The sequence below is a fragment of the Archocentrus centrarchus genome, chromosome 22, assembly GCF_007364275.1.
Source record: "Archocentrus centrarchus isolate MPI-CPG fArcCen1 chromosome 22, fArcCen1, whole genome shotgun sequence".
Taxonomy (NCBI): domain Eukaryota; kingdom Metazoa; phylum Chordata; class Actinopteri; order Cichliformes; family Cichlidae; genus Archocentrus; species Archocentrus centrarchus.
The window spans coordinates 24,550,730-24,563,086 of NC_044367.1; the positions used below are offsets into that span (position 1 = coordinate 24,550,730).

General features: G+C 40.6%; 1 protein-coding gene across 1 annotated transcript in view; it reads right to left on the reverse strand.

Annotated features, from left to right (window-relative positions):
- sobpa (sine oculis binding protein homolog (Drosophila) a) overlaps positions 1 to 12,357 on the reverse strand; it is a 59,959-nt gene that overhangs the window by 9,686 nt on the left and 37,916 nt on the right. The gene's annotated exons all lie outside the window — the stretch shown is intronic.

Consider the following 12,357-nt stretch of genomic DNA (forward strand, 5'->3'; position numbering starts at 1 on the left):
GACCAATGCCTCAAGCACAACACAAAAATATGACTTCCCTCACACTTGGTATTGAATTGTGGGTCAACAAGTCAGATCAGATTAAATGGTAGAAAGTACACTGTATTTTGGTGTAATGCGTAAATGGGCGATTAATGGGTGACACCTTTATAGGTATCAGGCGATGGCTGCAGCTAAGTGCAAAACTTTAAAAATTTCCATCCATCCATTTTCTAATGCTTATCCAATTCAGAGCTGCCATAGAGCATAAAGCAGGGTACACCCTGCACAGGTCCCTGGCTGTCACAGAGAGACAGAGCCAGAGTACCTGGGGAGAACCCACACAGACACGGGGAGAACATGTAAACTCCACAGCGAAAGGCCCCGGCCAGATGGGGAATTTGAACCCAGGACTTTCTAGTGAGGCAACAGTGAGAACCACAGCGCCACCATGCTGCCCACTATCAGCTTCTTAAAGATAATTTTTCCAACTCAGGCTTGGAAATTTATAGCAAAAAGGCGTAGCTGTTTGCTAAAAACAGTTTCGGTGTCAATCAGTTAGTCAAGTAATGCCAATTAGACATGAAAAGTAACACAGCCGTTAGTTATGCTGCTATAGGATTTAGCTGTGGGGCCATCCCATGATGTTACTTGTGTTTTTTATATAGTGCATAACTTTGTGTCCTCCTCTCCTGTACTTTGTGCTTTCCCCCCTGCTCCCCCGGCACCTTTCTGCTGGTGTTTCCAGAGCTGCATGTACCTGACATGCGATTACTGCCACTAATTCCTGTCAAGTGTTCTATGTTGTATTGCTTGTTGTCCTTCTTTTCTCTTCACTGTTTTCTCACACACAGCAGCAGTAGATGGCTGACCTCTCTGAATCTGGTTCTACTTGCAATTTCTACCTATTAAAACAGAGCTGATTTAAGAAGGGGTTAATAGGTCATTGATATAGTAGGTGGATTGGTGAGTAAAGCTCTGTAAGTCAGCCGTAACATTTTACATGCAAAAAATGGACCTCACTTCTGTATGCAGAACGCAAAGTAGGGCTGGATCCAAACATGTGGGGGCTCAATTGAAAAGTTGTCTTTCTTAGTCACTGCAGTGGCAAAGATCCCAACACGCCCTGCTGCACAGTTTCATCAACGTTATACACCTTTTTAGTGCAAAACGTGCAGATTTTTTGGGGGGAGGAAAATGAATGTGACCCTGGTAGAGCAGATAGCAGTGGGCGAGCCCCGAACATGGAGTTACTCGTCAGGCCACACACAGCTCACTCTGTCAGCTCTGGGAGGAGTGGCAGGTCCTCGCTGGAGATAATTAAGGCATTAATCAGTTGTCAGACCCTTCAACGACATCCATCCATCACACAGACCCTTAAGCCCCCCTGCTGAATGTTAATAAGTTGAGGGATGCAACCGGAAGGTGGATAAACTCCTTTTGCACGCTGCATAGCAACATTGGATTATTTGGCAGGAAAGTGTCTGGCAGCAGCTGAAAGACAGTGGACTCACATGGGCTCTTTGGGCAGATGCACTGCAACACTGGCCAGAATTTAAAAAAGAAAACATAGTGTGCTGTCCTTCAGCTACAACATGTGTAAAACATCAGGTTGTTTGCCTCAATTATGTGCTTTACATCAGAGGAGAACTGATTCAAGCAGAGGCATCTATGAAAAGGACAGAAGTCTGCATTTGGTAGTTACTGTCACTCTAACTTAAGAATTGAATGGAGTTCGAGCTGCCAAAGAGTTAGGGGACCACAGCAGAAGCAGATCAGAGACTGAACTACACAGCACTGGAAGCGCTCAGATGTCAGTCCCTTGAATTCTACATGCCTTAACTGCCCATTTAGTCCTCGCTAATTCAATGAGCCATGACTGAGTAAAAGTCAAAAAGGTGCTCTCACAAGTTGAGTTTGATAATGGTATGCCCAGGATATTTTAAATAATAAATGTGCTGAAAATTTCCTCGACTCAGAAAGACAGATGGAGAGCACTTAACGACTTTCTGCACCGTGAGTGAAATTTCACTGTGCATTACGCTAATGGAGTTGTGCTTTCTCTTTCTCGCTCTCTCCCGGCTCCTGCACACAGATGTTTGCAGTTGAATGTAATTATGGTCATTTATTTCCATCGTGGCCAACGAACCAGCATCGGCGGTGTAGTTTAACCATTTGCATTACAACGATTATCCGGCTTCTAAACAAGCAACCCGCACTCGTTGTGTTCTTCCTCCTCTCACTCTCTGACCCGGCCATGAGTCCGGGGAATTTTAGGAATCCCCATGTTAGTCAGCAACTTGTCTTAGTACATAAGAAAACAACACATCAAGTGAGGTGATTTGTGAGATGATCAGTTCTCAGGGGTTAGAGCAGCGCACGATGACCCTGCTGTGGCCCCAACAGGTAGAAGAGGGAAATAAGAAAGTTTCCTTCTATGGAGGACAAAAACTGCCAAGATAAAAAAAATAAAATACTGGCTCAATAACAATTAATTAAATGTAATTAAATAAAACAATGATTAAACGTACCAAAACTTTTAAAATATGTCTGCATGAATTAATCAAAATTGTAAAATTTAAAAAATATCCATGTCATTTGGTAAATTCTGGATTTTTTTCTGTGTTTATGAAGTTTTGTTTTTTTTTTATTGATTTTGGCAGTTTGGAGTCTCCATATCAGGCAGGGGCTGCAGATTTCTGAGGCTGTGTAGGATTTAGAAGATGAAGAGGAAGAAAGAAGGAGGAGGTGGCAGAGGGTTAAGAGGCTGGAGAGTTTCAGACGGTGCAGAGATTGTAAGGTTTCATAAGAGGTTGCAGTGCCTGAAGTGGTTTTATATGTATGATGAAGAGGGTTGCTGAAAATGAGGAGGTTTAAGCAGGAAAAGTGCATCAAGGGACAGGCTTGTATGTCCCGCCCTGTGAAGGTCGATATGCGATTCTTTTGACACTTCTCAGATTGCTGCCATAATCACAAAGTGCAAAACGCAAAGATTAAACACATGAAAATGAACCAGGTGCTTGAAGCAAAGCTTGGTTTTTGGTTATTTTACACTCCAAACAATCTGCAGCAAAGTATAAACCCTGACAGCTCGGGTCCATCAGAGATGTTGAGGATAGGCGGACAGAAACACTGAGCTGGCTGTGCTGTGGATTCAGTCCAAAAACTAGATCATGTTGCAACAGACTGCCATCTTAAAGCACCTGGTCCACTGCAAAAAAGGGAAACAGTGTAAAGCTTACACTGCTGTTTACACAAGAAAATTAAACTTTGGCAAGGCTTAAAAGACCATCTGCAACATGTGGACTTATTACTATGATTAACCAAACTATCAGTTTACAGTTGCCTCATTCATTGTTGCAATGGTTATAATTACTTGGCTTACAAAAGAGGAAACATATCTGGTACATATCCTCTCCCAGTGTTTTATGCTGACTACATAGTGTACCCGACTTCTCCATCCAACCCTGAATAGAGCATGAAAAGTTTTAAACTGTAGCTAAAAGCCAAAGAGCAGCAGAGCTACACTCCCTGAAAGGCGGCTCTTTTCACAGCCAGCCGTCCCATCAGTCATTATAGATGTGACATACAAAAGCCATTCTCACTTGGCCAGGTGAAGCTCAATTGCGCTATATTTCACAGGGCACACTCGCGCACGCACAGTGAGTAAAATAACTTCAGCTGCAAGAGAGGTGAGACAGACCTGGCGGATTGTGCTTGAATGTCAATGCAGCAGATGGGCGCTCTCTGAGAAGAGATATCTGCTCGGTGCTTTTCCATACCAGAGAAAGTTTGACATGATAGAAAATATGGCTATGTCTGTTAGTTTGAGAAGATCAATACTGCTGTCACATCCGTGCAGTAAATATGATTCTAAAGCCTGCACGTACTGTAACTAGCTTAGACTACAAACTGGGAAAGACAGCGGTGTTCGCGAATGGTTGAGTCCCCTTCAGGGGCGTCCTCACAGGAACAGATTAGCAATGATGTGACAACCACTGATGGTGGAATGAAATTCAGTCACTTGTGGGTGAAATTACCATAAGTGACATAAAGTGGGCGGGCTTCAATTAAAACTCATTTAAACTTTCAGGTGATTACCAACAGGAGATGTGTTAACCTGCCATCAAATACATTGTATTTGGATGGGGAAGCACGGATGGTTCATCTGCTTGTTTTGTCAAACATTTATAGGAAGCTGCTTCCCTCATCAGCTGTTGTGAGTATGTGAATGTCTCTCAGCGTGTTAGAGCTACTGAATGACAATCAGAAGAAATATTTAAGGTGAGCCTACTGGGATCGCTAAAGCTAATAGCTAAACACCAACATCAGTCCATCAGTCTGAAGACTGTTGGACTTCAGTCTGAAGACTGTTGGACTGGTGTGGGACTGTTTTTCTCAGTGAGGAGAGATTGCTTTTATTTTGCTTGTTAACTTTGTCCTATATCAAGCTTAACTAACAAGCTGCTTGCTATAGCTTCTTGATTAGGTTAGAGATTGTAAGCTGTGCTGATTGGTCCATCAACAAGCCGATTTCAGAGGTAGTTTGTATAATGTGACGTGTGGTCACGTCTTAAGTCAGAAATGTTTATAGATGTTTTGAATGATTGAGGGTGTAGGGAACAACCAGCTGTCACAGAGAGAGCGGAGATGCGATAATATTCAGTACTGCTTTTTTCAGTCTGCCAGACAACATTGTATCTGGTTGATGCATAAAAAGAGCCATAAGCAGCTGGCACTTCTATAAAGCAGGGCTTTAAAAGGAAAAAAAAAAATCGGTCTCTTGAAGACCGACTCCTCCATGATCAGTGTTTGATTGAATCAGGCAGATGGGCACTTTGCTCTGCTGTGATTGGTTGCTTTGCTTCAAGTCAATTAAAAAAGTCTACAAAAACTTTGGAGCCGATGATTGAACTGTTGATGTCATGTCATGAAGCACATTGTATTAAAGTAAATGTTGTAGCCTTTAGTTGGTCCATATTAAAAAACCTGGATTAGTTATGTCTGTTAGTTATTCGCAGTAGCCCTGAAAACAGGTCATGTAAAGCAGCCATGTCCTGAAAGCAGCTACCAACGTGCTCTTTAAAGTTATGAGCAATATAATTGGCAGTCTTTCCACAGTCTGACCTAAAATCTGAACACATTAAATTAAAATAAATTATTTCACATCTGGAATGAGAACTTGGAAGAATGGCGGCTTAAATATTATGAATGACTACATGTGTTTCTTATTACCAACATGTAAAATTCTTGAGATTAAAGAACCTGCCCTGGGCCAACATGGGCAGCATTATCCTAGCATGATTTTCAATGAAGGGAGAAGCACTCCACACGGGTTCAAATCCAGTACCCACTAACTGCATGGAAATGGCCTTGGCCCTATTATATTTACAGGAAGTGTATAGGCAGCATTTACGAGATTTAAAAAATATATTTTTTAAAGAAAGGACCAACAAACAGTTTTCTTTGGATAAATTATGAGTGACTGATGTAAAATGCATTTTATCATAATACACCAAATCACATATGTCTGCAAACTCTCCTAAACAATCAGGAGTTCAACAACCAAACCTGGCACACATGCACATCTTCGGCCTCTGAAGGTTCTTATCTATCTATATTATCTATATTATTGATGTCATCATATTGGCTAGCAACCACCCACCAACAGGCTAAAATGACCCATTTTTAGCATTTGAATTTCACAATAACACTTATGAAAAAACAAACAAACCTCGGATATTATGATATATCTTCACCAGCCACTTTGTTAGGTACATTTCTTAAACTGCTCGGGCTGGTCTGAGTAGTTCAGAAGCTGATTATCTACTGGGATTTTCCCCGCACAACCATCTCTAGAGTTTACAGAGAATGGTCCAAAAAAGACAAAATATCCAGTATGTGGCATCAACAAGGGTGATGTCAGTGGTCAGAGTAATACAGTAGCAATGGACTAAAATGACATTACTATAGTAAAGCAGGACATGGGCATGTACTAGTAACACGTATTACACGTAGTATATCAAAATTGTCAATAAATATTATTCGGTAAAGCGACGTTAGCTTCACCATTATTATTGCAATATTATTATACACCCATTTTAACTGTGAGCTTGCGCGTGTCTGATAACTCATAAAAAGACTGAAAACTCACTACATGTAAAATGAAAATGAGCAAAACAAACGATTAAGCATGAAAAAAGTTATGAAATCCTTAAACATAATGAATGGAAACTTTCTGTTTAAATATAAGTGACTCGTGTAGCGCCTCTTATCTTGTTTGGGGGTGAAGATTAGTCTGCTTTATTTTTACAGTAATTTCCAAACATGAACCAGCCCAGTCACATTTCAGAAATGACTTGAAAATTACATATTTTTAAACAAAGAACAACATCAAAACATATTTGTGCAGAAGCCATTAAGCTTAAACTCTGTCTGGCATTAAATGGGTATGGTCCTTACAAGCACATCGCTGTTTGTCTTGAAGACAAGCCTGGGCGTGTCCTGAGTAAAGCTGTGCTGGGGTAATTTCCCACCGAGGCCATCGTCGTCTCTTGCCTGGGGGGGAGAAATAATGGCTTCTTTTTACGAATGGACAAAATAAACAGGTGAACAGAGGTAACAAGGAAACTCAGAAATGAAAAAAAAAAACAGAAGGATGAACAGAAATGGTGACTGTGAAATGGGTGAACAGTAATTGGTTTGTGATCAAACCAATCAATGGGTGGGTGGGGGGGGGGTTACGGTTTTCTGAAAAAAACAGTGTTTGAGTGTGCAGGTGTGCATGTGCAGGTCGTGTGTGCAAGACATTTAGTTTAAGCAGTGAAAGTGCTGCCAAAACAGCAGTGCAAGTATTGAACACCCATTAATTTAAGATACAGTTGAACAATTAAACATATTTAAAGCAAAACAAAAGCTACATGACTAAGTTAAAATATACAAGTGTGATCAAAACGTTCTGAGAACAGGTCTATGAAAATCAAAAGACTTACCTGATTTGAATTATAGCCGATCTTCCCTCCAAAGATCATCTTCTTGTGCCCCTCAGCTGCTATTTTTAGATCTCTCAGTGGTCCCATCATGTGTCCCCTTGCACTTGTACCTCTGCAATTGCTGTGTGATCCTTCAACTTGATTTTCAGTGAACAAAATCACAAGGAGGCAAATCTGGTGAGTCGTCCAGGTGAAGAGCAAAGGTTTTGCTGATGTGGCCAAAAAAAAAAAAAAAATCTCTCTCAGACACCTCAGGACACTACAGCAAAACTCCACGTTGACAGTCTCACGCTGGGGGATGAATTCAAGGTGCATGCTCTCAGCCTTTCTCCTCACCTGACACTCCTGGAGAACTGGAGACTGTGCACTCCTCAACTGAGAACAGCTCTGTCTCCCAGCTCTCATCACCAGCGATGATGATCTTCCACAAGAAATTCACAAGTTCACATTCAACAGTGTGCATGTTGCAAGGGGTCAGAACTGGACTTGCACTGAGAGATCTAAAAATAGCACGCATGCTGGAATCTGACAGGACATACCCGAGAAGATGACCTTGAATGTGGGATCAGTCGAATTTAAATCAGGCAAGCCTTTAAAATTTTATGGACCTCGGTTCTTAGAATGTTTTGATCCTACCTTGAAGGAGGGCTCTGAAGGCGGTGATGCCTTCAAATTCAGTTACCTGGTAAAGAATAATATACAAAGCAGGGAGCTGTGCAGCGAAGACTGTTTATTTGTCTAATATTTTTAAAAGACTCAACAGGAGGATTGATTCTGTATTTAAATAAAAAAATGTAATTTTGCTCATAAGACTTGTTCAGGTTGAAGCTTTGCTGCGAATAATCACTTAATTTTAATCTTTTCCTGCAGGAAAAGCACACATTTTACAAAAAAATCCCAAACAACAAACAAACAAACAAAAACAGCACAAAACAAACAAAAATGCATTAAAAAAAATGAAAGATTAAAATCCTGCTGTTTCCATTACTTGTAGCCTGAGGCTGATACTGTTTTCACCTTGCAGATCGGTTATAATGGCCTTGTGCCCCCAGCTTTTTGTAATGTCTGAATGACATAACATGACGTTGGCGTAATTACACTGGAAGGTGGAGTGTGTTCCACCTTAACAGGTGCCATGAGCTGACTAAACCAAAGAGTGAGGGAGACGTCACTCAAGTACAATCTGTTCACACCCACACAGCCATTACGTTAGCTAATTATATCAGTTCATGCATTTCAATGAACATATGTTTCTGTATTTTTTTTTTGTTTTTTTCACAAGTGGCTGGAATCAAATCTTTCCTCTTCTGCTGATAATTTTAATGCTGCTAAGCAAGCTTATTACTACTTATTACTACTTAATAACTGTAAGCCAGTAAAAGTTAACAGAACTAAAAAAATTAAGACAACAAATTTTTACTTTATGAGCTTTAACTAACCTGAGAAAATGCAATATTTTTGTGTTTTTATGTTAGCCAAACTCAGCATTTATTAGTCCCGTTACAGTTTCATTAAAACATGAGCAGCGTCAAACTGCAAAAAGCGCTGCATAACCTTCGTCTTGCAAATCTTCCACTGAGACGGCCTGAAGTTCACTTCATGTTTTTACTTTTTCACTGAGCAGAGGATCGTTCTGTGCAACAACCCAGCAAGTCACTTCACTCATGATGTCAGCTTTCCTAATCTATCATGAAGGTAAGTTAACACAAATGGAGCAACTTAACCATAAATATAATGTAACGTGCCTATTACAACCTAAAATACAACATGCTTAGTATTGTAGCTAGCATCTAAAAGAAGCCCACAACCCTCCACTGAGAACCAGCGGTACCTGAAGCTGTTTAAACAAGAGCAAAAAAAAATATGAGACAAGTCGACTTATTGTAGGGTCTTTGCCTTACAATATAAAGCATCTTGAGGCAACTGATGTTACGATTTGGCGCTATGTGAATACAACTGAACTGAATAGTCTAAAAACAGGACAACACTCCAAAAACAGTCAAAATTTAGCACATTCAAAAATACGAGGCCTACAATTATTGCAGATTTAATTAGACTGTTGCACAGTTATTAATAATCTAATGTACCGCATAACATCAGGACAGTAATGTTTAAAAATACTGCAATGCTAATCGACAAGCGCAGACTGCAACTGACAAACAGATGTTAAATGCTCGTCACTTTTACTTCCTTCTGTTTCTTTTTCTTGTACTTGATACAGTCTATTGCGTGAGATGCACTTAAACAACAGAAATGAATACAGTAAAATTCTCCTTTTGTTTTAATCCAAAAATGTTCATTTAAATTGATCAAAAAACAGTTTCATTGACTCAAAATGGAGGAAAATCATACGGGACCTCCACTTTCTTAGTCCACTTTATAAAAATATATTAAGTTCATATAACAAGCTATGTTGTTACTGCAAGCCTTTGGGGTTAAAGTGTACATTTCAACAGGGTGAAACACAGCTCAACAGATATAAGCACTCTAACTGGACAATAAATACAAAAACAAGGGAGCTTATTCCTAATATGCACAAAATAAATGCACGTACAGTGTAGCTGGATTCATAAAAACGTGCATCCTGGCCAAGTCCGTTCTTACCACCAGTAATGAATCAGAATCAGGAGAATGCTCGCTATCTGCACTTTGAATACTGCCACGCCCACATTTTTCTACATTAAGAAACAGGTTTACCTCGGGGGGCGACGCCAGAAAAGGCAAACCTCTAACGTGTTCCCTTGGGAGCAATGGTGGTTTTTATTAATTAGTTTAAAGATGTGTGCATCAGTTTCCTGTGACATCTTTTGTGCGTTTGTGCAGTCTGAGGCTGCTCTAAATTTGTTCACAGAGCACAGGTGAGAAAATATGATGAATCTGTGATTTGCGCATTAAATGTCCAGTACCTACACGGTTTACTCCCGGACTTGTGGGTGCACACTGTTTGAGTCAGATGGTAAATTTAAAGGTTAGACGCATCAAAACATGCTGCTGATTTATGCTGTATTGTTTAATTTTGCTACCCTGACTGCAGAAATGTTCAGCAGTTAAAGCTCCTAATTAGGAAAATTGTGTGAGTTACTGTTACACTGTGCGGCAGGGCAGAGGAGCCACTGATTTAAAAGGATTTTACAGTAATGTAGCTAATACCAGTTACATTATATAACCTAAAATATTGATAATGTGATTAATTTGGCCAAATAGAAGCTGTTGTGCCTTTTCTTTCCATTGCAATGCTATTAAAATACAAACTTCTTTTAAACGTTTGTACCAGCTGGAAGAGGAGCCACCTTCTCCTGCACTCTGTGAGTCATTCATTATGTGCAGTGTGAAAACTGAGGCAGTCGGTGCTGCTGTGCCAGGTGTGGGCAATTCTCTTACAAAGAAGTTATTGGAGGAGCTTTGTCTGGCACGTTGCCCAATGGCTCCATTGTGTTTCATTAAATGAAATGCACTTTTATATAATGCAGACCCCAGTGTGATCAAATTAGTTCATATTTTACAGCCATGGGGTGCTGGGACACTGTTATCAGAAATTGAGATTTAACCTCGATTAGACGTGTACATCATGCCGTTCGCAGCCCTGAAGCTGACATTTCAAATTGAGCCTGTGCACTGACAGAAGAACCGCTGGTTTGAGTAGCGCTCTTTCATATTATGTTCCCTTTAAATTGCTCCCTGCAACCTTTGATTTGTCATGGGTAATTTGGCCTCCAGCTCTCTTCATCTCTTGATAATACCAAAGGGCAACTCTGGCGTATATTTTACATTTTTAGTCCAGAGACTGATTGAGTTTGCCTCCACTCCCATCTGCTTTCCTCACCTCCAGGTTGGGTTTCCCATTCCAAGCCTGGTGCAAAGATACTGCTGTCTTGTGTCATGAAGCATGCTGCTATTTGTACCAGAAACAACACAGTGTAAGAATTTGACAAGAAAACCCTGTTATGTGAGAATTTACAAAATAACAGGCAAGTTTTTAATTTTTTTTAAACTTTGGTTTCATTTTCTCTAACCTTTCATGACAGAGTTTATGAGGTCACGGTTATTTAGAAGCTGTCAGGTGTAGGCTGACCCACATATGCTTGAACAGTTTGGGCACGGACACATCGCACTGACTCAAAGTCAGGTAAACACACATAATCACATAATTCTAGGCAGGCATTTGGGGACACGCACATACACACTCTCTCTCCCTCTGACACACAAAAAGATGCACCATTGTGCTATTATTCTGTCTCCAGTTTGTGCTCTGACCCTCTGGCCCAGCGCCAGTTCATTTGCATATTGTACTAATGAGGTGTTGGCACTGCGAACGAGGCGTGAGGCGCACACAGGGAGCCACACAGATAAAGGAGATGGGGCTGAGATAGACAGACAGACAGACAGACAGACAGACAGACAGACAAAGATAGATAGATAGATAGATAGATAGATAGATAGATAGATAGATAGATAGATAGATAGATAGATAGATAGATAGATAGATAGATAGATAGATAGATAGAGCAGGACATCGTCCACTGAGCTCTTCTCTGACGTCCTGAGGGGACGTCACGCCAGCTGCTGCTGCACAAGCTTCCATCTGGGCCTGCATACACGTCCAGGTGTGTGTGCCCATCACCTGCCAAAAGAGCTGCGCTTCCCAAAGAAAGGCGCTCATAGGCAGGCTTTTCCAAATCCAAACACAAACACAGCCGTGCGCACTAGAGCTCATCCCAAATCCTGAAATGAAGGTGCAATCCTGGCACTATGCAAATGTCAGGCAAGGAAATGAACCCCCCCCCCCCACACACACACACACACACACACACACTTATCACTACGACAAAAAAAAAGAGATGAGTTTGTCTATACTATCTGCACCTTCAAAAGACACACAATTCGATTCTCTTTGCAAAGCATCACTGTAGATTTATGCATGAGGTTCTGATCTTCACGCTTAAATTTTTAGGCGTGCGCAAGTGGGTAGTGGTTTAAAAAAAAATAATCTTTTTTTTACAGCAACATATTGATCTGTGTATCTTTTCGAACATTTATGTGCCTCTCAATTTCACTTTTGCATAAATAATGTTGCAGGCCAGTTTCCTCCTCCTGAGTCTGCAGTAAATGCTCATCTCAATCTATCTCGCTGTGAGCGGTGGATTACTAAATTGCACTTGGACCTTTATAAATGTGCAATTGTACCTGCAAATAAAAACAATGAAGTATAATTTTTACCGCACTCTTTGTGTGAGTTGAGTACAAGTTTAAGAAATGACACCAACGCATTCTAAGTTCACGTACATGGCTTCACTTTTACAGTCTCGACGCCTAGTTAGTCAGAGTTACTTTTGTCTTTATTTGAGCTGAATGGCTGGCAGCTATGAGATAATCACCTTCCTCTTTG